Source organism: Dermacentor silvarum, chromosome 7 (assembly GCF_013339745.2).
Source record: "Dermacentor silvarum isolate Dsil-2018 chromosome 7, BIME_Dsil_1.4, whole genome shotgun sequence".
In the NCBI taxonomy this organism is placed as follows: domain Eukaryota; kingdom Metazoa; phylum Arthropoda; class Arachnida; order Ixodida; family Ixodidae; genus Dermacentor; species Dermacentor silvarum.
Window position 1 is genome coordinate 32,201,263 of NC_051160.1, and position 23,137 is coordinate 32,224,399.

General features: G+C 50.0%; 1 protein-coding gene across 1 annotated transcript in view; it reads left to right on the top strand.

The window, feature by feature from the left end:
- Nucleotides 1-3,315: 3,315 nt before the first annotated feature.
- Nucleotides 3,316-23,137, top strand: part of LOC119457881 (homeobox protein prospero) — a 188,123-nt gene continuing 168,301 nt past the window's right edge. Inside the window, exon 1 of the mRNA XM_037719645.2 lies at nt 3,316-3,692. The gene's annotated coding sequence lies outside the window, so the exon portion shown is untranslated. The remainder of the gene's footprint in view (nt 3,693-23,137) is intronic.

Below are 23,137 nucleotides of genomic sequence, written 5' to 3' on the forward strand. Positions count from 1 at the left end.
AACGCTACGCAGTTGAACAGCCTCTCTTCTCTGAAAACAGACCTTGTCGACTCAGGTGGCCCAGTTTTCTGTCGATCTAGCGGCTCCTTCCTAAGGACGAGCGGAGTCTCAGTATAGCGTAAATTATTTGAACGCCACGCTATTCATATTCTTTTTCCACGGAGTAATATAGATACCACAGGATGTGAACGGCAGTTCTTGTTCTTTTTTTTTTTTTAGCTGTAAAATTCCCCACAAATTAAACGCGTCACAGCAGAGATTGATCAAGTGCCCTGGTACGTGAACTGTCGGCCGTGCATTTAATCCGAGACTATATGTGTGCGCTATAGCCCAGATTTAGCGTTTGGCAATTCTTGCGGAGATATGTTTGCGACTCAGATTCTGGGAACGGCGGCGTCTGTGAGTGAATTTCGGAAACCACAGCAGCCAGTCGTGGCCTCCGAAATGGCAACGGACAGGAAAGAGCTGTGCTGAAGCTTTATTCCGTCCTTGGTTGCGTCTTAACTTTGCAGAATAAGATGAACCAACTAGGTGAGCAGCAACTATTGATACGGTACATTTGCTCAAAGGTGCACCAATGCGATCTCACGAAGGCCATGAGTCAGTACTGTACAGTGTTCCGAGGCGACGTTATATGTATTGCAAGAAAAGGAAAAAAAAAAGTTGTTCTTGAGGAAATGGTGGCATCCGCTGAGAGAGTACCAGCTGATATCGCATGCAGTAGAGGAGCTCAGAACCCGAGGCACCAATAAAAAAAGAGAAAAAAATGAAAGATACGATTGCTCAGACGAGCGCGTGTACCGCAGACACGGTGTAGTCTATATACTTCATCATGCATTACTTGAGCACCCGGAGAATGTGACTCACTCTTATCCCGATGCAAGAAGTGTTGTGCGGGAGGACGTGAAAGCCTTTCAAAAGCAGCTGTAGCCGGACCACCGGCCTTCTATTTAAGGAACACGTAGCGACAGACGTCCCGCGAATAGGGACGACAAATGGCAGCACTGGAAACTGAGCTTATTCGCAGCATCAAACATATATTGGGCACCGTCCAAACACCTGCAAGAACATGTTTCAGAGCATCACTGTTACGTATTTGGGTCACCGTAAACTGGCCGCATGCTTGTGAACAAAGGCACTAGTACAGGTAAAAAGAACAGACCGTAATGGGATAAGCCTATGCTCCTGGAGCGGATTCGACGCTTCGCAACGATATTTGCAAGGTGACTTGTGAAAATTTGGCCACGTTCATTATTCTTGCTTACCACAGAAATTCGCCTCTGTATATAGCAGAGCTTGTCAACTTTTTCTCTTGTTACTCTTTTGTTGTTGTAGCACTGAATGTGACGGCAGCGCCGCCCCTTCATTGGGTCATGCACGCTCTGCAAGTTTTCCGTATAGAACATTTGGCCGTTCACAAGAAGGGGCCTTTGAAGGCCTCCGGTCCTGCCAAGTCTCCAGCCAAGTTTAGCGGGCGGGAAAGACGATATCACGCACAAACCACAGCATGCATAGTGCTCCACTCCAGAAACTCGCAGACTCCCGAAACTGTAGGCGGCATTCAATCACAATTGCATAAATGAGTTTCGCAGTAAAATACACGATAACTACAGATGCACGCGCCTGATGCATACAATGCGCTTTTCTTGGTATATGGAAAAAGAGAAAGAAAGAAAGAAAGAAATAAAGAAAGAAAGAAAGAAAGAAAGAAAGAAAGAAAGAAAGAAAGAAAGAAAGAAAGAAAGAAAGAAAGAAAGAAAGAAAGAAAGAAAGAAAGAAAGTGAAGAGAAATCGTATGTACAGTTTCTTTTTCTCAACAAACTCGAGTGCACGCCGCGGCACGGACAGGAAGGTTTCTCGAAGTCGCAGGCTTATACCGCTGCCATGGCAACAACAAGCTCGCACACAATAAATTATGAGCTTGACAGCCTCAAATATGGCCATGGAATTTTGCTGCTGACGCTCTTGGTTACAGTTTCGATTACCACATTTCCATGCTAAACGCAAAAGCTGCAGTGTAACTTAGATTTAGGTGCCATTTAAAGAACCCCGTGTGGGCGAAATTAATCCCGAGCCCTCCACTACGTCTATCGTGTAGCCCCGGTGTTGTTGTAGAACGTTACACCCTGTCAGCGTATAAGATCGCAGGCGTTACGTGTAAAATATGACATGATAGCTGTCTACCCACACTGCTCGCTGTTTACGCTATGTGTCTCATGAAAAACACGCCCGAATGACAACCCGGGGATCTCGCGCGCTCAATAGCTGGCACGGTCTGCGGAGCAAAGTGCATCTCGGCCGAGGGGCCGAGCGGAAGGAGCAGGAGAGGTTGTGAGAGCTCCGAGGAATGGACGGGTATACCCTTCAAGAGCGAACTATACAGTCCAGCGCGTATTCAACGAATGCCTCTATAGAACGAAACGACCTGTATAACGAAGGAATAATTCTGTCCCTATTCTTATGTGAGTTGCGCGGTACGCGACCTTTACAATGAAGTGACCTGTATAACGAATAATCGCGGAAGGCCCTAACACTTCATTATGAAGGCGTTCAACTGTACATAAGTGTTTCCCCACTGTGTATTCCTTTCCGCAATACAGTTTCGTTATCTCTCTGAACGAACCGCCTCTCCTTTTCTCGACAAACCTCCAAATCAATCAATTGATAGGGGAATTTATTAACGCCAAGCGGCAGGCGAAAAACCAGCGCCAACAGCTCGCTATCGGCGCTTGCGCCCTACATCGATGATAGCGCCCCACTACAGCTTGATCCCTGTTCTTCTTCTTCATTACACAATCAATCAATCAATCAGTCAGTCAGTCAATCAATCAATCAGTCAGTCAGTCAGTCAGTCAATCGATCAATCAATCAATCAAACAATCAATCAGTTGTTAAATCACATTCGAATAGATATGTTCAACTACACCGCGCGCTTCGAAGCACAACGCGTGCACCGGCGCGCTTGGAAGCGCGCGGGCGCCACTCCTGAAGCGAGCAACGCGAGCGAAGCGAGAGAGAACGCGCGCGCTTGCGCGCGCCAACGTCGTGTGCGGTAGCGCCAGCGCACGACGCCGGCGCGCGCCGGCGGCGGAGAGACTCTCGACGACGGCGCGGAGCGTCGTCGCGCCGCCGCTTCAAGGGGGTGAAGCCGGGGGCCGCTGGGCGTGTGCTCGGAGGCGGTCTCCTTCCCGCCCCGCCGCCGCTCGCTCGCCGCCGCCGCTGCACCCCCCTCTCCTCGCCCGTCGCCGGCCGCCTCGCGTGCGCCACACGCAAGAGTCGCGCCCGGCGCAGTCGCACCCGGGTCTCCGACGGCGGCGTCTTCTTTTCCTTGGGCTCTCCCGCCACCCCGACGTACCAGCGCTAGCGCGCCGACCGGCGCACCCCCCCCGCCACCACCTCCGGAGAGAGAAAGCGGAGAGGTTCTTGCTTCGGGGCTCGCTCGCCTCGGCCGGGGTTTCAAACCCCTCGTTCGTTTCGCTCGACGCGCCATCTCGCGAGTGCCGTTCGGACCTGCCTGCCAGGCCCGCCTGTATTTTTCCCCCTGCGGAGCTCCTCGGGTGCCGCGTCTTGTAACGGTTTTTCTTTCTTTCTGTTTTTGTTGTTGTTTCGGCAAGTCTCAACAGCGACGACGAAGACGACGTCTGCGGGACCTCGCCGTCCGGAAAAGAAAGTGCGCACCTTCGCTGAAAGAGGTGAGTGAGCACACAAACAATTCGAGTGGTGTAACGGTATAGTAGTAGCCTTCGAAGGTTTGAGGGCGGTGCGCGAAATGGGGTTTTTTTCCCGTTCTTCGACGGCTTCGTTAGCGACAGCTGGATCGGTTGGTTTGCTTTCGCGGTTCTACCTCGGCGATTCGAGGCACCACGTTGCTGTAGCTGAGTGTGTAAGTGGAACGGAATTGTGTTGTGACCCCCCCCCCCCCCCTTCCCTTAGTGGTATATGCTTTCGAAAGCTTCGCCTGCGTGTGGCCTTCCGAGTGTCTTGCGCGCTGTATGAATCAGGGATGAAACCACGGTTAAAGAGCGTGTCAGTGCGTTGTCGTGCACCGAAATCGCAGGCTTTTTTGTCTTGTTTTCGTCCGATCTGCGGAAACGTGCGGCTTGTTAAAAAAATGACGCCTGCTCGAAAGTGAGGTAACCGTTAAAGAAAGAGAGAGAGAGAGAGAGAAATCATCTCCGGGATGTTTCTTATTTCGTTTATTTTCGACTAAGTTTTACTGATTGTTGGCAAAAAAGCTGGTGAATCGAAACACGTGCAACCGTGGAGGAGTTTCGACCTGTATGCGCTGCCGAAAGCTGTCAGCTTCAACTGTGATATACGGTCGACAGCCAGCTGACTGACACGTGTTTGCGAATGCGGGACGGAGTGGATTGAAGTGACGATATTTCCATTGCATGGAGCTCCAATATTAGCGGATAAGGGAATAGCATTCCTTTTTCGTGTATGAATTCCTTAGGGGCGTGCGTTCAGGGATTGACGGCACTGATTTGAGGTAACGGGTATTGCGATGGCGTGATCGTCACTTCAGGATAGGTGGTGTTAGAAAAGTTGTAATCAAGCTCAACGCAGTCTATGTATACGGCAGGATTTGGGAGGAAAAATAACGACACAAAAGCTTACGCGATGCACTTGCTAATCCGCCAGTATTAATTAGTTTGGCCCGTTGCTTAATTTGTTCATTTCTGGATCGTGACAGGAAATTCAATCATCGCGAGATAGATTGTTCTTCAGTATGGCCTGTTCTTCAGCAATAGTAAAAAATAGTTAAACTGAAGTTTAACGAACCCAGGTGGGGCAGAGGCATTTGTTTTTTGTTTGTTTGTTTTTTGTTCTATCACTTGTTTGTTGGTAATGTCAGCTGGGCGTTTCAAGAATTCGAAGGGACTGACTGTGTTTGCACCGTACACTAACGAGACACCTGATAACGGACGGGAAGATAAGAGCGAAAAAAATTTTTTTGAGTTCTGACCCGTCCATGGAGCGGACGTTGATTCGTCTAAAGCATCGAGGAGGAGGAGGAATAAACTTTTATTGTAGAACCAGCACTTTATGATGGCCGGGCCTAGGCATCGAAACGCTTTGGTTTTCGAGACAAGCTGTACTTCTCCGAAATTGCAGCACATTCGTTTGTTGCTTCACTACGTCAGCTATATATTTTAAGCAAGAGCTCGAATTACCGCGAAGACTTCGCATTGAAATATTTGAATGTTTGCATATGTCATGGATACGCTTGTCTGCCTTAAAATGTATTCTTACAGTCCCTTCGGAGAGACAGAGAGAGCTTAGCTTTCCAGTATGTTTTTTAATTTCTCGCGTAGACATCTCGTAGACGTTCTTGGTGGATATTTCGTAGACATCTATGTAAACGCCAGCGCAACCTTTGCGTGTTTTCTGCAACAAAGCGAAACCTTTTATTTGTGGGCATGAAAGCGAACGATGTGCTGTATTATGGGTTCTTAAAGATTACCTTACATGGCTGAGTAGCGCGAAATTAGATACGAGTGTCTGGCGGCTTTTACGGGAGGAATGAAACGAGTGTAGACGCGAGCTCTGTTCACCGGACATAAATGATTGCAGGTGGGCATAAAAGTATGTGAATTAGTTCAAGGAAGTGTTAGGCGTGGCCGGGGCACATGACTTGAAATTATTCTTGCTGTTTGTCGCATTACTACTGCACGTTGCGCGCCTCATCGACTCACTGTGGCCTCTGCTGACGACGTGTATGATTCACCACATTATATAGGAAAACCACGTCGGTTAATGTAAACGTCAGTGACTTTGCAAGAGCACATATATAGTGTTCTTAGTTGTCCGTAAATCGACCTGGATCGTTTACTTGTGGAGTCGCCGTCCTCATGGTGTCCGTGTTCATTCATGGTGTTCAATCTCGCCACTTCTTCGTCGCGTATCTAACCCATTGATTGCCGCAGTCGAGCGTAAGCATGTGACGCATATGACAGTCAGTTCGTTCAACAATTTGCCACGCAGCGGTGTCATATAATGCCGGGGTCCGTACCGTGATACGTACATAACTCGCATAGCCTTCAAGCGGTGAGTGGCCACTGTCGCTAGAGCTGCGATGCCGAAACTCCTTGAGTCTCACAACACGAGCAAACGTGTATTATACAGCGCGAAGCCGTGGGCCAGTGTTTTACCGCTGTAGGTGGTTGTCTTCGTCATTGTTCGCGTTTTCGAATGTGATGCATCGGCAGTGAGCACGCAGCATCTGACGTGCAATACATATTATCGCGTTGGACTTCCAGGTGTTCTACGGTTCGCTCCAATGACGATCGGAAGGCTTATAGGTGTCATTTTCATCAAAGATCGAAACCATGGTGACCACCTCGCTTTTCGTAAAGCTCTGCACTTTGGTTCCACGCGCGGCTGTCAATGTTATTATATTCACTGCGTTTGATAACCCTAAGTTGTTTCACGGCGAGTTATTAGGTACGTAGCATTCCTGCTGTGACCGTGTGTAAAGGGGGAGCAAGAGAGAGGCTGGTTTTTATGAGAAGTTGGAAATGTTCGCCTCCTTTGATGGCGTGGCAGGATAATTAATTGCGTTGGATGAGAACTGTGATAAACGCAGTGATGGCGCATCGGCATCCGCGGACACGTTCTTGCAAGCTATATCAGAAAGTGCAATTAAGACCTGGAAATCTCAGTAAAGCAACGCAAATACCGATGGAACAAAAAGTTAAAGGAGTAAAGTTAAGAAATATAGGAAGACAGCGGTGGGGATCAGAGAGCAAGCAGGGAGAGATGAAGCCGGGGTCGTTATACATGGAGAGGGAAAGTATTACGAGATTATAAATTAGAGATATGCAAAACGCCAGACTGCGATATAAAGCCTCATTAGCTCAACCAGGCTACGGGACTATATTGTTGTCACCCTGATTCAAAGGGAATGATATTAGAAATCACTATAGCCTTACGATATGCCTCGCTATAGGCAATGTGCCGCAGTCTTTTGCCAAGTGTTTTCATTCATATGAATTAGTGAACTGAGAACACGGCGCAAATTTACGGATGGTGACGGCGACTCTTGCGAAGGATGTCGTAGATGCCTTCTTTTATCAATTTGCGTATGCATTACGTGTTCACTGCTGAATGCAATCTTTGACAGCTCGCCAATCGTAATCGAAAGTCATTCACACAGTTTATCAGACATGGGTCGAGTCGCGGTCTCTATGCGGCATTAGTATACTTCCCGCAGACGCTTCAATCACGGCACGCCACCTTCATTTGTTTTTAAAAACATTGGCGATATCACGAGTCTTGAAAACTACTTACACCAGTATAATCTCCCCGGAGAGTATCATCGGCATCGGCTCTTGTCCTTTTTCAAAAATAAAATGGAACAAATAACCCGTAAAATCTCTCTCCGAATTGAAGACACGACTCACCAAGTCCCTATGGCTTATTCGTTGGGCAGCTGTGAAATCTCGAGAAAGCTGACATAATGTTACACAGAATCATATGGTCACTAACGGGCGAGTAAAGAAGGTTCATAGCAGGCAATTTGTTTATATAAGAACTAACTTGAAAAGCCATTGTTTGACGCATCACACGAATCAGACTCCAACGTTGGCCCTGAACATTGGGCTGCATTGTCTGGCATTGTTAGCCCAACATTGGCCCTACATGTTTCTTGGGCCGGCTATGTTTCGGGGCCTCGGACCCAAAAACCGTGCACGGATTTGCGCTGATTATAGTAATGGTGAACGATAATGAGCTAAATGCGGACTCCACTGGTGCAACGGCCGTTAGGAAGCCCGTTTTTATCGGCCCTGCCGACAACAACGAGGCTATCTGACTGAAAACAAAACGCTTTGGTTTTCTTTCGTGCCGAGCCCTGCGCAGCACGCCTGACGATAAGCGACCGCAGAAGCCGGCGGGAATCAGCTGACCGCTGCAGAGCTTCGCACGTTTGACATTTCGCCGGGTCGCGACGCGCGACCGCAAACGACGTCACAGCTGCATGCGCGGACAGGCGCCCTTGGTTCTTCGCGCATCTGGCTCTGGCGAGGAATAACTTCGGGAGTGGAGGACACATTCCAGAAGTACAGCAGGCCCCTGACGCCATCTTAACAGTGGCGTCACAGCAGGGCCTGCCGGCTGCATACATGCAGAACATATATGCCCCCCCCCCCCCCCCCCTTGTCAGTTACTTCCTCTTCCATTGTGCAAACCAGGCCGTGTAAGCTTTCGTGGAAAGATATGGCTTTACGTCAACTGTTTTCTTTCAACAAATGCACATCGATGCAATTCTTGTTTGTCGACCATGTCCGTCAAAATGGGTGTTTAGACACCAGCTGCTAGCTGTTATTCTGGATTTATTCTAGAATATTCGTTTTTTCCTTGAAAGAGGAGGGGGGGGGGGGGGGAGGACCTGTAGCATCCGGACTCTGTTTCTGCGTGAACAGTCGATGACTTGCCTTATAACCTTAGCGAGAAATACGCTCGTCCGCGTCTTCGCCAGGTCTTCGCAGGCGGTCGTTATGAGTATACTGCCGCTCCAGAAGTTGGTGCATGCGCAGGACCCGAGCTGTTTGTCAAACTCTTTGCAGTGTCGTAGATGCTACAACTGCAGTGGCAGTGACACATTGTCAGACGAAAAAGATGCGAGCAAAACTGTTGTACTTTCGAGAAGATAGAAACGGGAGAGCAAGGAGGACACCTGTCAGCGATTTGTTGCCTTTCAATCCTGGCAATCTTTGCCGTACTTCTGCAGCGTGATCGCGACCCTTTCTGCAGCGTCATTGCAGGGTAAAAGACGCCACTGGCCGGTCTGATGCCGCCAACGAACAAACAACAACTTCATTGTTCCTCCTCGTGGGTGGTGGCTTGAGAATGGTATAATTTGAGCCGGTTGGCTATGCTTGGGAGAACTTATAGCGTTTTCAAGAACAAACACTTGAAAATGGGGCGCAAAAGACAGGAAGCTCTTCGTTGTGTCCTGTGCCACCTTTTCATGTGTCGGTATACACAAAAAACAAGTTCCTCACACAACTATTGCCCTTCGTCGCCGCATAGCGTTAGCTGGCACGCGCGTTTGGTTAATAGACGGACAACAGACAGACGGATGGGTGGACGAGCGGCTCACATGGACAGACGCATGCATTTGTAAACAGACAGAAAAATTGCTAGATTGATAGAAGTACACTCAAATACATACATACATACATACATACATACATACATACATACATACAATACATACATACATAACATACATACATACATACATACATACATACATACATACATACATACATACATACATACATACATACATACATACATATAGATAGATAGATAGATAGATAGATAGATAGATAGATAGATAGATAGATAGATAGATAGATAGATAGATAGATAGATAGATAGTATATCGCATTCCATGCATATTGCGCTATATACGCCAAGTAGGTCCCACAACATTGTATATATAAGGTTCTAGTGGGCATGTAAGTTACATTCCCGCTGCGGTGCGCCTAGGCCAACTTGCTTCGGCCATTATTCGCCGTTATCTCCTGCCTTCCTTTGTTTCTCCTTATCCTTCTCTTTAGCATGTCCCTTGCGTCGCCGTTTGCCACCTTCGCTGCGTTCTTTCTATTTTATTTTTACTTCGTTATGTTTCTGTCTCTCTCCTTTTCTTATCTTCCTGCCGCTACGAATGTGCGGCCGCGAAGCACACAAGCTACAGCGACACCGTCCTCCCTATTTTCGGCCGCAAGGAACGCCGGCTGGGCACTCGACGCCAAAGTGGCAGCTGTGTGACAGCTTGCGCTACAGGCACTCCACTTATTGTGTAGAATGGAGGCAAACAGGCGCAATGCAATCTCGACGAACGCAGTTGTAGTATAGTGTCGGCCAGGACAGTGTAAAAGAATCAATCAATCAATCAACCCTTTCTTTCACCTCGAGACTGCTCCTTTATACACTGTACAATCTAATCGCATCCTCCTGTACGACATTAACGCGAGGGCGCTGACACAAAGCCTACACAAGGGCTTGGCAAGGTGGGCACCCCGTTCAATCGCGCTATTGGCAATTGCCCAAATGGCCAATGGCCTATGTGCGCCATGGCTTTCATATGTGCGCGCAATGCAAGGAACATCAGTGTACAGCATGCTTTGGCCTTAACGTTAAAAAAAAAAGAAAAGAAACCAAGCCGTCAAAACTAATCCGAAGTCCTCAACTACACCGCTTTCCTGATAAACCGCTGTGCAGTTTCGGGACGTTAATACCCACAATAAATCCTTTTTTCTCTGTGAGAATACGTTTGCAACAACCCAAAGTGGCTGTCTTGCCTAACGTCGATTAATGCCCTCAGATAACTTTGGAAACGGTGCCAATGTTTTCCCAGTGCATGGCCATTGTTGACCAGCTCTTGGTCAGTATTGCCAATATATGTCCAGTGTTGGTGAATGTATGGTTGGTATAAGTAAGTTGTGCACGCATCAGCTTTGCTTCCTGTGCTGCCAGGGACACGTATTCGTTACCAACTATAGCCCACATATCCATCCTATTTCAAAAAAGGAAAAAAAAAAAAGAAACGGGAGAGAAAGAGAGGCAGCCGACGATGGCTCGCGACATGTTTGCGTTCGCCGATGCCCGACTATCCGTGGTGATCGGTGTCGCGTTGCTGCCATTTCCCGTTCGAACTGGAGATGCGCCCCCGACGACCTTGCGACGTGCCAACAGTGTATGCGATATGCAATACTGCAGGCAGTTGTCGTACACTGCGCTTCGAGCATTGCTTGTCACCCAGAAAGCGCGATGGTAGCGGTAGCCGCTCGTGTAGCTAAAGGCGAGTCAATTGCTGCAGAAAATGAGGTAGCGAGTTCGACACCCGCTCGCGTATATGTGGCCGGAGCGAGACGCTTGCGCAATTCGAAAAACGCGAACGTGTATACTGGGATTCACGTGCGCGTTAATGAAATCAAGGTTCCTCTTTTTTTTTCTTTTTTTAAATAAAAAAGGAAACTTGATTTTAAAAAAAACAAGAAAGTTCTGAAGCTATCTGCCAATTGTTCTGCAATTCAGAAGTACCATCCGAAATAAATCAAACAAGCGACGAATCGACCAATGAATCAATTATTTGTCTTCTTCCTGACAGCCACATTCCCTTCGTTCATTGTTTGTCCGCTACTTCAAACGCCCGCGTGTACGCCTTGCTTCCGTTCCTACTTTCAGTCCTTATCGCGATACAGTTCCCCGTTCGTGTACGACATCGCTCTTATCGTCGTCACGAGATTAGCTTGGCCGATGAAATGAGGAAACGTCCTAGAAAGGTCGTCAAAAGCTTCTCTCTCTCTCTCTCTCTCTCTCTCAACAAGTAATGCCTCTGAAAATCTTGTCACGTTAAAACTATAATCGCGTCAGTCAAACTGGCTTCCCGGGAACTCTCAGCGGCATAGCTCTGCGCTGCGCTGCTGAGCCACGAGGTCGCAGGTTCGGCCCCGGCAGCGGCGGTTACATTCCGATCGGCGCGGAATGGAAAAAAATTGCTCGTGGGTACCGTGCGCGCTGGGTTCGCGTTAAAAAGGAACCCAGCTGGACAAAATTAATCAAGTGTTCACCCACTGCTAAGGCGCGCCTCATAATCGGATCGTGGTTCTGGCACGTAAGCCCCTGAATTTAATTATTATCTTTTTTTGGCTTCCCGGTAGAACATAGCTTTCAGACTCGTATGAGTACATGTATACTGTATAGTATCAGCCACAACTGGCTTGCACAGTACAGCACTCGAAGCATGCTTGAGTAGAGAGCAGGTCTCATTATCGGATGTCACCGGAAGATACAGCTGCTCGCAGCTCAAACTTATCGCTGCTGGCTGCTTGCAGAAAGTGGGATTACTTCGCTGTGCTCCGCCGGGTTTCTGTATCGTCTCTGGCATTGTCAATGGGCTCAAAAGAACAACGTTTTGTTTCCTCGTAGATAACAGAAGCGCCTGCGCGTGATTCCTGGGCCGTTTGGTGTGCAAGACGAGACAGATAAAGAACTTTAATTTTTAAACGTTAGCATGCGATCATAGGCCCTCGGTTCTAAAGCTCGCTGACCGCTTGCATCACTGCACCCCATTCGCTTTAAGCGGCCAGCTGACCGCTCGCATCACTGCCAATTCGACTTCAGTGGCCGGTTAACCGTGATTTTCACGGTATATGTGGTGGGAGTCAGCCACTCGGCAGATGTGCCATCGCAAAAACATTATGCGTGACATTCAATTGCATTTCAATGGAAAGTATATTGAATATCTGTTGGTGTTCAACAGGTATTCAACGCGACCGTGTGTAGCCCAAAGTCGACCAGAAGCGGCGAAACTACAGCGCCGACCTTCGGTCATTTCGTTAGACTGACCTTGGGTCGCCACGCTCGTCGCCCTGTCCTTTCATTGCCGTCCTGTTCCCTTCATTCAATCTTCGTGTCAAACACACCATCGTCGGCGGTCGTGCTTCGTGCGCCCTCTGTACTGTTCAGGCCTTGAATCCGACAGTATAACACAGACGGTCGCCACAGGCGTCCCCCGCTAAGCCGCTCACATGGGAACTCGATCGGTCCTCTTTCATAACGGTTACGGGTTTAGAATCGCTGGTGGAGGTACGCGGTAGAGCGGAGGGGGAAAGCCGTGTTGCGAAGGGCACGGTGTCGGGGAGTTCCTTTACGTATATATTACGCGACAGGGCAGTTCGTTCGACTCATAGATTTTCCGCAGACGTAACATCCACCTCGGGGGAAAGAAGCAAAGAAACAAGGACGACATCAGAGACCAAACAAAAGAAGAAGAAAGGGAAAAGTGGGTGAGAGTAGGTCTAGAGAGAGAGTCGGGCATCGTTTGGAGCTGTACAGGACTAACAGATTCTCGAACGACGATACCCAAAACAAAAGCAACCCGGGACGCGTGACACATGCTTCGAGCACGCGGTTCACTACCCTCGTAGGGAAGGGGGGGGGGGGGAGAACGGGAACAAAAGAGAGCTGGGCTTCATCTTTGGCTCTCAAGTCCGAGCCGTCACCGCCGAGACTTGCAGGGGCGCGCACCGTCTCTCATCCTTCCAACTATCGGAGCACGGCGGTGGCGGTAGAAGCTCCCCGAAGAGCAGCGCCTATAAAGAGGGAAGTCCCCCACTAGCTATAGACAGCTGAAAACGCTCTCCTCGGACGAGCAAGGCTTCCTCCCCCCCCCCCTCCCTCCCCTGACAACCACTTTGCTTGCACGTACTACATCCCAACTCCCCCCCTCCTACCACGCGAATGCCTCGTGCCGGTCCCGAGCGAAATGGGCGCCCCGCTGAGCTTTCCTTCCTGGCTGGCAGGCAATCCTGCGCCGGCACACGCCAGTGCGCGCGCGCGCACACACGCACACACACCGTCTCCTCCGTCATCGTCGGAGAGATCTCTTCCACCTTCCGCGCTCTCCTCCTCTCTCACAACACTGGGTCTCACGGAGAGAAAGAAGAAGGGGAGAGAGGGGCAGGCTTTCCACGTCCGAGCCCAACTGGTGGCGGCCACCACCGAATCCACCAGAGAAAGCGCGCCCCCCACGCGCCGCCAACTTACCATCAAAATCACAATGCGCGGGCCAAGCAAGCGGCTCAGGCGCGCGCGCGCGCCCCGACGGCGCGGGTCCCGGAAAAAGACGCCACCGCACAGCAGCACAAAAGACGGAATTAAGAAACCGTTATAAGGGGACGCGGTAATATATCTCCGGGGCGCGCGGGGCAGCTGGTCTCCTTGCACCGCCGCCGGTGCTCTGCGCGCAGAGAGAAACTGTCCCGCGTTCCTCCCCTACCCTCCCCCTTCTACCTTCTTTTCGAGCGTGCACTCGCAGCAGCAGCAGCCGGGATGCCATCCGGTTCTCTTACGGGACTCTTGGCACCCCCTTTCTCTCCCCCACCTTTTCATTCAGGCACCCCTCACAACCCCCCCCCCCCCCCCCCCCCAGCCGCGTTTGTCACTCCCCTTCGCTAGTACGCGTGGCGGGGTGGCAAAGGAGCTCCCCGCTTCTCTGTCTCTCCCCCCTCCCTCTCCCTAGCGGCAGTTCTTTCTCGTGCTCTCTCTCTCGTACTAGAGCACTCGGCCCAAAGCACGCAGTCCCTGAGAGACGCGAGAGCAGTGCCTTACCGGGCCAACTTGTCTTCTACGGGCTCCGCTACTTTCTTTCTTTTCTTTTCTTTCTTTTTTTTATCTCTCGCTTTATCGTTCCTCTTCGCCTGGAGACAACCACCTTTTGTTTCCCCTCTCCCAAACGCTGTCTCTCCCTTTCTCACTCTCGCTTGGCGCGTGCCGGTCTCGGGCCGTTTCGTCGGGGAGGCCGATGTGGGTTTAGGAGGCCCGCGTGTGTCTGCGCGTGTGTATGTGCGTGTCTGTGTTTCGGGGGGGCAGCTTTCCTTTTACTTTCGGTTTCGCGGCCCTCGCCTCGCCCGGTGCGTCCTACCGTTTTCTCGGCTTTCAGCCGGCGGCAGGCGCAGACGCAGCATCCCTCCTCTCTCCTCGCCCCCCTCTCCCCCCACAATGTCCCAGCGCAACCGAGCAAGACCTGTCTCCCCCCCCCCCCACCTCTGTCCTCCCCACGTTTGGCATACAGATATATGCGGCACGCCGTGTGCTTGGTTCACTTTTTCTTCTTTATCTCGGGACTTTGTACATCTACTATACTCGGTATACGACCGCGTCGTCGAAGCCGTGCGATTCCCTCCGCTCGCGTGGGCTACGAAGCGCTCTTTGCTTTCTTGTCAGCGAGGGCGGTGGGCTTCTCTGACGACCCGTCTTTTGTGATATGATTCTTGTGTTTCTCGCTTTCTTATTTTTGCGTCTCCGGACTCCTCTACTGCACCGCTGCCCGCTGCGGCGCGTTCGCCCTCTTCGGAAAGCCAGGTGGTTGCTAGATAAGGGAAGAGGGGAGGGGGTGGCTCCGTCGGGGTCCGTGCTTTGCTCGCTCTTTGGTTTGCTTTGTTTGTGCGACGCTGTTCGGGGATCTGTTGTGGCAGCAGCAGCAGCGGCGGCGCAACCGAGCGTAAAGCGAAAAAAAGCCCTCAACGACGGACGGCGTCGTCAACCCGTTGTCGGAGAAGGCCTGGCATATATGGCCTGGCGTGCACTATGTCTGGCCTCTGTCTGCTCGGAGAACCCGGAACTGGAACCCCTTTCTACATTTTTTCCCCCTTTTTTTCTTCTTTGCCGCGGTCTGCGAGACAGTTATTCGGACAATAAAAAAGAGGCACCTGAGACGCAGTGGGTCTCGGAAGAAGACAAAATAGAATTCCAAACGGTTGCTTCGGCGGTGAGTTCCCGAATGTATACAACAAGGTGCGAGCTTAAGCCTTGTTGGTGACTCATAGTAAACTTTCGAAAGAGCCTTACGAACGGGACAGCGGCCCGATATTTGTCGCTCCTGTTTCCTTGCGGCTGTCTCGTTCGTAATGCGCTTTCGCAAGTTTACCAAATGTGCTGATTTGCGGTATTCAATGAACCCTTGTGCCAGAACGCGTAGGTCCCGTTGCTAAATGGTTGAAACACGTGATAGTTATATCCGCGGGAAGCCCAATAGCCGCCATAAAAGCGAAGCAGCTTATCTGTTATTCACGGCATTAGTGTATAGTCAGAGCCTTTTCTGTGCACTCGCTCCTATTTCTAGCAAGACCAGTTCATAACGTACATCTTCTCTGTCAGGCGAGGCCTCTACTATATCTGGGGAGTCTTCGAAACGAAGGCCGGTGTCCTACAGACGCGGTTTTCCGTTAGAGTACGCGCCGAAACCAGATGATCACACATGAATAAAGAACTTGAGGGTAGAAAAAGAGAACGGCTATATATCGACATCTTTTCGACTCAAAGAACGGGAGCTTAGAATCACCGTGTAACTTTCACGTGCCTCTCATCTTGGCTGTGCCTTTTGTTCGGTTCTCACTGCAAGCTATCTGGAAACGTAAGGCGCTGCAGACTCCCCATTCTTCAATGTCCCCCCCCCCCCCTCCTTTCCTTTTTACTGCGACAAGCCGTTATTTAACTCTAGGAGGGGGGTACCATAGCATATGCACACAACCGCACACACACACACACACGCTCACCCATGCAGTAGGGAAAGGAAGCCTTCCATTTTCTTGAAACCGCCGTTATGAAAGGAGCCTCGGCGTTGCTTTCTTCCTTTTTTTTTTTTTTTCACCTCCAGCGACCAAACCGACCGGTGGGCTCCTTTTTCTCGGGCGAACAATAGGCCAGCGATGGAGGCCGGGCGGCGGCCACGTAACGGTTGCGAGTCATGACGTCACCGACTGCGCGCTCGCGCGCGCGCCTCCTAGCTTGTCCTGTTTCCCGGCCGACTCCGCTCGTCGCGTTCCTTTCCTTTTCCTTTATTCCCTTTTTTTCACCTCCTCACAGTCCCGTATAGTATGCGCGTGCCTCTTATACCCAGTGACGCTCCCCCCCCCCCCCTACTTCCCTACTTTCGATGGGTTTCCTTTGATGCTTTACGGTTACATTGGCGTGGGCGCCGTTATGTTTCTGGACCGTGGCTGCCTTCGCCTCCGGCGCGCGCGAGTCGTGTGCTTTACTTCGGTTTTTTTTTTTTTTTTTTTAAGTATTGCGCGCCGCGTAACGGACTTTGTAGTGGCTGTAGGATGCGCTGATTGTTGTATGGGAGGTTGGAAAGACGGTGGTGTTACTAGCCTGAAGTTGTAGTGGCATCAGCGGCAGTAGTAGAAGTTGTGTCGGTAGTGGTAGTACAAGTAAGTATTAGCGGTGGTAGGTGGTAGGGGGGGGGGGGGGGGTTCGAGGAGAAGGAAAGAAATGCAGCAACGTTAACTGCTAGTAGTAGCTTAACTGTGGTTGGTAGCAGGAGCAGTAGTAGTGGTAGCAAAGAATTATACTTCTGGCAGTTGTTGCCTGTAGCTTTTTTTTTTTTTTTTTTTTTGACAACGGCCCGTAACCGCTATGGCGGAATGGCCGAAAATTGGCCAGTGGAAATGTCAGGAAATTGCAATGGAATTGTCAGGAGCAAAAAAAAAAAAAAAGAACAGAAACCAAACTCTCTCATAAGCGGGCTTTGTTTCCGAAAGAGAAAATGTTGGTAGGAGGCGACGGTCTTTTCCTCGAAACCCATCTGTGGTTTGAGAGAAAGTTTTGGCGGTCTCAAAGGAAAGAGAGGTGCCTCTTAATTACTCGCGATTTGCATGCGTCTCGGATCGTGCTCCTTTGATGCCAGACTCAACGTAATTGGCTTTCGTTATAGCATCCCCCCCCCCTTCCTTCCCGTTTCTTCAAACAACATAATGAATTCCCCGATCGCTCATCGAAGAGCGCGGCAATTGTTCGACCACCTTCTCCTATGTTGTCCGCTCTTCGAAACCAAACCACAATGATCGAAGCTGCACTTACGCTTGCCACTGAATAATGCCGACGGTTCGCGCGCCCGAAAACACTTAACCACCTATTCGAAAGTCGTGATTGGAAGATCAAAACGCGCTCGGAACCGTCAACAGAGAATCAACAACAGCGGATACAACGAGGAAGCTACGTATAACCGTGCAACTAGCCAGCAACGTTCCCAAAACGACGTTTGCGAGCCGCCACCATCTGCGTCTCCCAAAAAATCCTTATATTCCCGGAACTCCCGCCAGCGGCTCTATTCCCATCCCCTTTCCGCGCCTCTTCTCAACGCCACCAGGAGGCACCGAAGTCGCCAACTCCCTTTGTTTATGTTCCTTTCCCGCGCGCCGCGCGCTGCCTTTCGCGCACGTTGCTGCCCCACTACACCTACAGCTTGCCTCGTTACATAGCGCATACCCTTGATTTCCCGGCGGATGCTCGTCTACTTTTTTTTCCTTTTCTCCGCCCGCTCGTTAATGCGGGCATCAAAGCCAAATTTGGCGTAATTAGAGCCGCGCCGTGTTGCTTAGACGAGAGAACGCTGCAGTGGGTGGCGCCTGGCCGCAGTCCCGGAGAAGTTATATACATATGAAAAAAAGAAAGATGCGAAGGAAAAAGAGAGAGAGACGCGTGACAGGGAAGCGTACTCTCCGCGGTTTCTCGCTCCAAGTGAGATAGCGCGGGATGGCCCACCTCCAAACTTTCTATTCCACCCTCGCGTCAATAAAAGAAGCGAGGGGCTAGCCGACGGTGAGCAGCTATATATCTAGGGAAGCAAACTATTCGGGCCAGACGACGACGAAGCCGCGGAAAACAAGGTGAAAACAAAAGGCCAACCCGAAGACGACGGCTCTCTTGCAAAACAAAACTCGCAAAGGAACACAAGAACGAAAGCAGAGAAACAGGGAGGAAAAAAAGGAAGATATTACGTTGCTTAGAGGCCTGGCGAACAATGCGGAACGCAACGGCTCCATAACGTGATATAAGAAGACAGGGCGAGGTGGATGAGCAAGAGAGAAATAAAACCACGCGAGAGCTCGTTTGCGCATACGATATAGGCCTAATTTCCCCGTCCCCTCAAGTTTAGCGCGGCTCTTTTCTTTCGGGCTCCTCCCGAAAAGTAGAGGGGCGAGAAGGGATGATTCCTTTTTCTCATTTATCCTCGCGCTTACTCTTTGTCCTTATTTATTTAACCTCTATTTATTCTTTATTTCCAACTTACACGCCTACGCACGCGTTCCTTCCAGCTGCACTCTTTCCGAACAACGCTCTCTGTTTTTTCTCTTTTATCCCCATTTTGTTCCACGTCGGGTGTTCTTTTTCCCCAATCTCTTCGACCTCGTACCTTCCCCAAGTTCCCTCGCGCACTTTGGCGGCGCCTATTTCCTTGTTTTTACTTTCATCCAAGTCATTACCCGGGAATCCCGTATACGTTGGCCATGTGATACACTTCTTTTTTTCCCCACGTCTTCCTTCCATTGCTCATTTTGTATTTGCCTCATTTAATCTGATCCAAGTCTACGAGTTAATTGTCTGGGGAATGTCTACCACTACCTCATATAACCCGCGTACTCTTCCTCCGTGTTCCATCTCCCCCCCCCCCATTTCACCCTCTCCTTCCCCCCCCCCCTTTTTTTTCTTAAGTTGCGTATAAGTGTGTCTGCTTTCCCTTTTAGGGGCGTCTTTGGGTTCGTGTGCGTTGCTGGAATTAGCAGAAACATTTTTTTTCGTGTTTGAAACTCGCTCAAGCTTCGTAACTCGTTTTGTCTTGCTTGTGGCTTCTGAGGATGGGGGCGAAAGAGAGAAAAAAAATTATAAATCAAGAGCAGCGTCGGCAGAACCCTCTCACTGTTACCCTCTCTCCCTCAATTCCCTTCAGCTCACCTCTGCTCCCTTGCTCGGTTCTTTGCCGGCTCCGGTGAAGCGTGTAGATCGTCGTGTTGGGCTTTATATAGCAGGAGCTACTTGGAAGATAATGAGCTTTTGAGAGTCAATGGACCGCCCTTTTGTATAGAGACCTCAAAGTTTTCCGTGTCGGTGGCTTCTTCTTCTTGTCTTTCTTTCTTTTTTTTTCCTACTGTCATTGTGTGGCGATTGCGACGAAAAGAAGATACAAGGAGAGAGAAAGACGACGTGTGTTTTGTCGAGTCCCTAATCACCTGATTAGCTTGGTAGAGGTGTCGGCGCCTATAGTATACATGTGAATACTCCGCAATCGAACTGTGAGGCTCGCCGTGTGTACGTCGAACGCCATAGGAGCAAGAGAAGGTAAAGCAGGAGGGTGTAATTTTTTTTCTTATGTTGTATAACTTCAAGCGTTGGGGAAAAGAACGTAGAAAGAAATTAGTCTTCTTTCGTTCCAAGTCGCGCGCCAGTACAGAAGGGTTGGGGTGACGTTTGAGTGGTTGCTTGCGACGCGAGAAGAAAGAAAGCTGTCAAGAATAAACGACTTAAGTGTAAACTAAAACACAGCGCGGCACATGCCATGGCATTGCGAGCCAGTTCTGGGGTCGAAACAGTCTTAACTGTTCCGTGCAGCTACCGTTACTAGACGAAGCAGTCTAGTAACGGTGCGTGCAGCGGGCTCTGAGGTCACAATATATAGGAGGAACTGGAGCGGAAGTCGTACGGGACTAGCAATAATTTGATGTCCTCTTTCGTCAAACTTACCAGATATGCCTTGCGCTAAATCACTTGAAAGCAAAAAAAAAAAAAAAAAGAAAGAAAGAAAGAAAGAAAGAAAGAAAGAAAGAAAGAAAGAAAGAAAACACTGCGTTGGTGTTTCAGTCTGCTTTTAGGAAGAGCAGGCGACCGGTGTGCACGCTCTAAGAGAGCGAGATCGAGAACTCTTTATTGGCAAAAAAAAAAAAAAAAAGTGAGTAGGATGTCGGGGCCGTCAGTCAAGGGACTCGTCCTCCAGCGCGTAGCCGCGGAAGTGCATAAACGCGTGGTGTAGAGTCGGGTGACGTAGACAAGTGACGTAAGGTAAGGTGCCTTTTCCGACATCTCGCAACTGATATATTCTGCAGCGGAAGTGAACCATCAGCGCACAGGTCTTTCCCACGTGGTCTTCGCCTCCAAGTATATGCACCAACCCAGCAGACTGCCGGTATAACATACCGTATAGCCTCGCTGATATGACGATGGGTCTCTTCGTACTCATCTCATAACAACGCGTAAACAGAGGGACGAACACGGGATATATACACGGCGCTGCTGGGGAGATGTAAGATCACTTCTATGATCCTACCTCAATTTACGCGCTGTTATCAGAAAACCATATCGAATAACCTATACTAGCAAGAATTCCCGCTCTGGCGAAGAGACTGCGCAGGACTGTTCTGAGTTCAGCTTCGTATGCCAACGTGCATTGGCTGAAAGCCGCGCCTGCAGGGCCAGTCCGGGGCGGCAACTCGAAGAGACCCCCCCGATAACTGACGCATTCGGCGTCGTGACGTGCACTTTCGCAATTTCCTGTTCTCGCCGCCATTGCTCTCGGAGTTGGAAACGCGTCCGCAACAACGTGACAAGTCGAGCCAAGACACAGAACTCTGCTGGTCGCTTGCGTGTGCGTGCGCGTAAACCGAGAGCTATACTCGTATACAGCACCTCTTGCCCCCTCCCCCTCCACCTTTCCAGCTCCGCCGCCAAGGTGAACAAAGGGCAAACCGCGGAACGTCGCCGCGAGAGAACGAGGCCTCTAGCAATGGCGGCGACGCCGGCGTAACGCACTTCGCTCAAACATCCGCATCCGCCGTCGCCGCTAACACCTTTGCTTGTCTCCGCAGCAGGCCTTGTTCTTTCCTTTTTTTGAGTATTCGTGTCGCGACGGGGCGCGTCGCGGTGCTTGCGATATGCGTCGTCACGGCTCTCGGTCGGTCGGTTGACAGGCTGGTTGCCTTCGGGGGCCGCCGAAGGAAACGTCGCTCTCGTCTGACAAAAAAAGTCCTCCGTAGCACTTGCAGCCTGGCGCGAGCGTTGCCTTGAGAATATCAGCAGTGAGTGACGCCGCCTCCTTTTTTTTTTTTTTTCGTTTTATTGGCAGGCAACGAACGTGCGCGTCGTCTGTCTGCTGAAGACGCCGCGGGCACCCGCCAGAAGACGTGCGAGCCACGTGACGTGCGAGCCACGTGAAGTCACGTGACATTCGTGTCACGTGACTTGTTGACACCGCCGCAGTGCGCGTTCTCTGTTGGAATCTCTTTTCCAGAGAGAGCGCTTGAATCCGCGGAGTTTCCTGCAAAAAATTTCCAGATGGGTACTCTGGCACTGAGTTATCGTTCAGCTGTCATAGGAATGATGGTTAGTAAAGATGGATTTGTCTAATCTTCCTGCTTATGGCTTGATACGCTCTTGTGAGGCTATTTGTTACTCTTTCTCAGTCTAAATTTCCAACCGCGCTCGCATAGTTTTGTAAATATGGCAAGTCAATTTTCATCTGTGGACATGCATAATGATTGCGAGATGTTGCATTTATAAAGCAATATTTTGTTGAAAGTAATCAATTTGCAAAGTCGCAAAGCCGTTTGAAGACAGGACATAGTTTCGGTAGTATACTATGCTATCCATCATTCGCTTGCTGGCGAATCACCAGGGTTCCCTCTCTAAGTAATTTTTACAGGAAACTATATTCTTCAAACCAGTTCCGCCGGCTCGTGCTGTCTCTAAAATGCTTGTTCCACTGAGTCTATAAACGGACTGCACTACTTCGCAAGCATAAATGAGCGCCTACATAGTCCTTTGCCATTCTTTCGTTTTCACCGTTGCTGTCTTCTTTGCGAAGAATACTAGATCTCGGGCGACGACAGGGAACTTTCTCGTCGATGACACATTAGGTGACTGACCATTGTCAGTAGATCAGACAGATGGTTAGGACTTCAACAATAAACGAATGTACCACGACCGCGCTCGAGTGTATACATACATTATGTTGGGGTTAAAAGAAAGATATAAATAAAACACTGCGAATGCGCTGCTAATTGTTCTCCGTTTGTGCATTGCAATGTAAACCATACAAACAGTCGTGATGTACGAATTCATCTCGTGCCGCTCTCCAGATGATGCCGCCTATATATCATATTTACAGCCTCCAACAAAGTCAAGGGAAATAAATCAGTGTATACGAACTATATAGCGCTTCACACTTGAAACCTAACGAAACGTAGTGTGCGCTTATAAGAAAGCGAGATATGGTTCAAGGTTTGTGGCACTCGTGAACTTTTGGCTGAATAAGTATAGCAACTAAATCACAACGCCGAGGTGCTAACCACTATACAATCACGGCTATATTAACTAAGCTGCTAATTGGCTGAGCATGGTGCCTCGTCATCGTCGTCGTCTTGGTGTCAGATCTGGTCGCTGTGGGTATATATGTTCGCGATACGCGATGTGGACTCGGCACTCCCTGTAACACATATATGCGAAGGGAGTGACAGCGGTCATGTGCGCTCCGTAAGAAAATGTCATGGAACCTAATCTCAGCCTTTACCGCGGTACTCGACTTCACGCAAGAACGTTATTTCCGCGAAGCAAGGCTTTTAACTCGCATACCGAGGCGTGTGGTGAAGTCATCGATTGGCCTTTTTGCCGAAGAGCCGCTCTCTGCGTGAACGCGGTGTGCCCCCCTGGAAACGGCCGCGGAGCAAATATCAGTGGGGAGAAAGCGAGAAAGGACAAGAAAAGAAAAGAAGAAGTGAAGAAAGATGTACATCGTCGTCGTGGAGACGTCGACCGCGCTCCTTGGGATGGGCCCGACCGGGGTGCA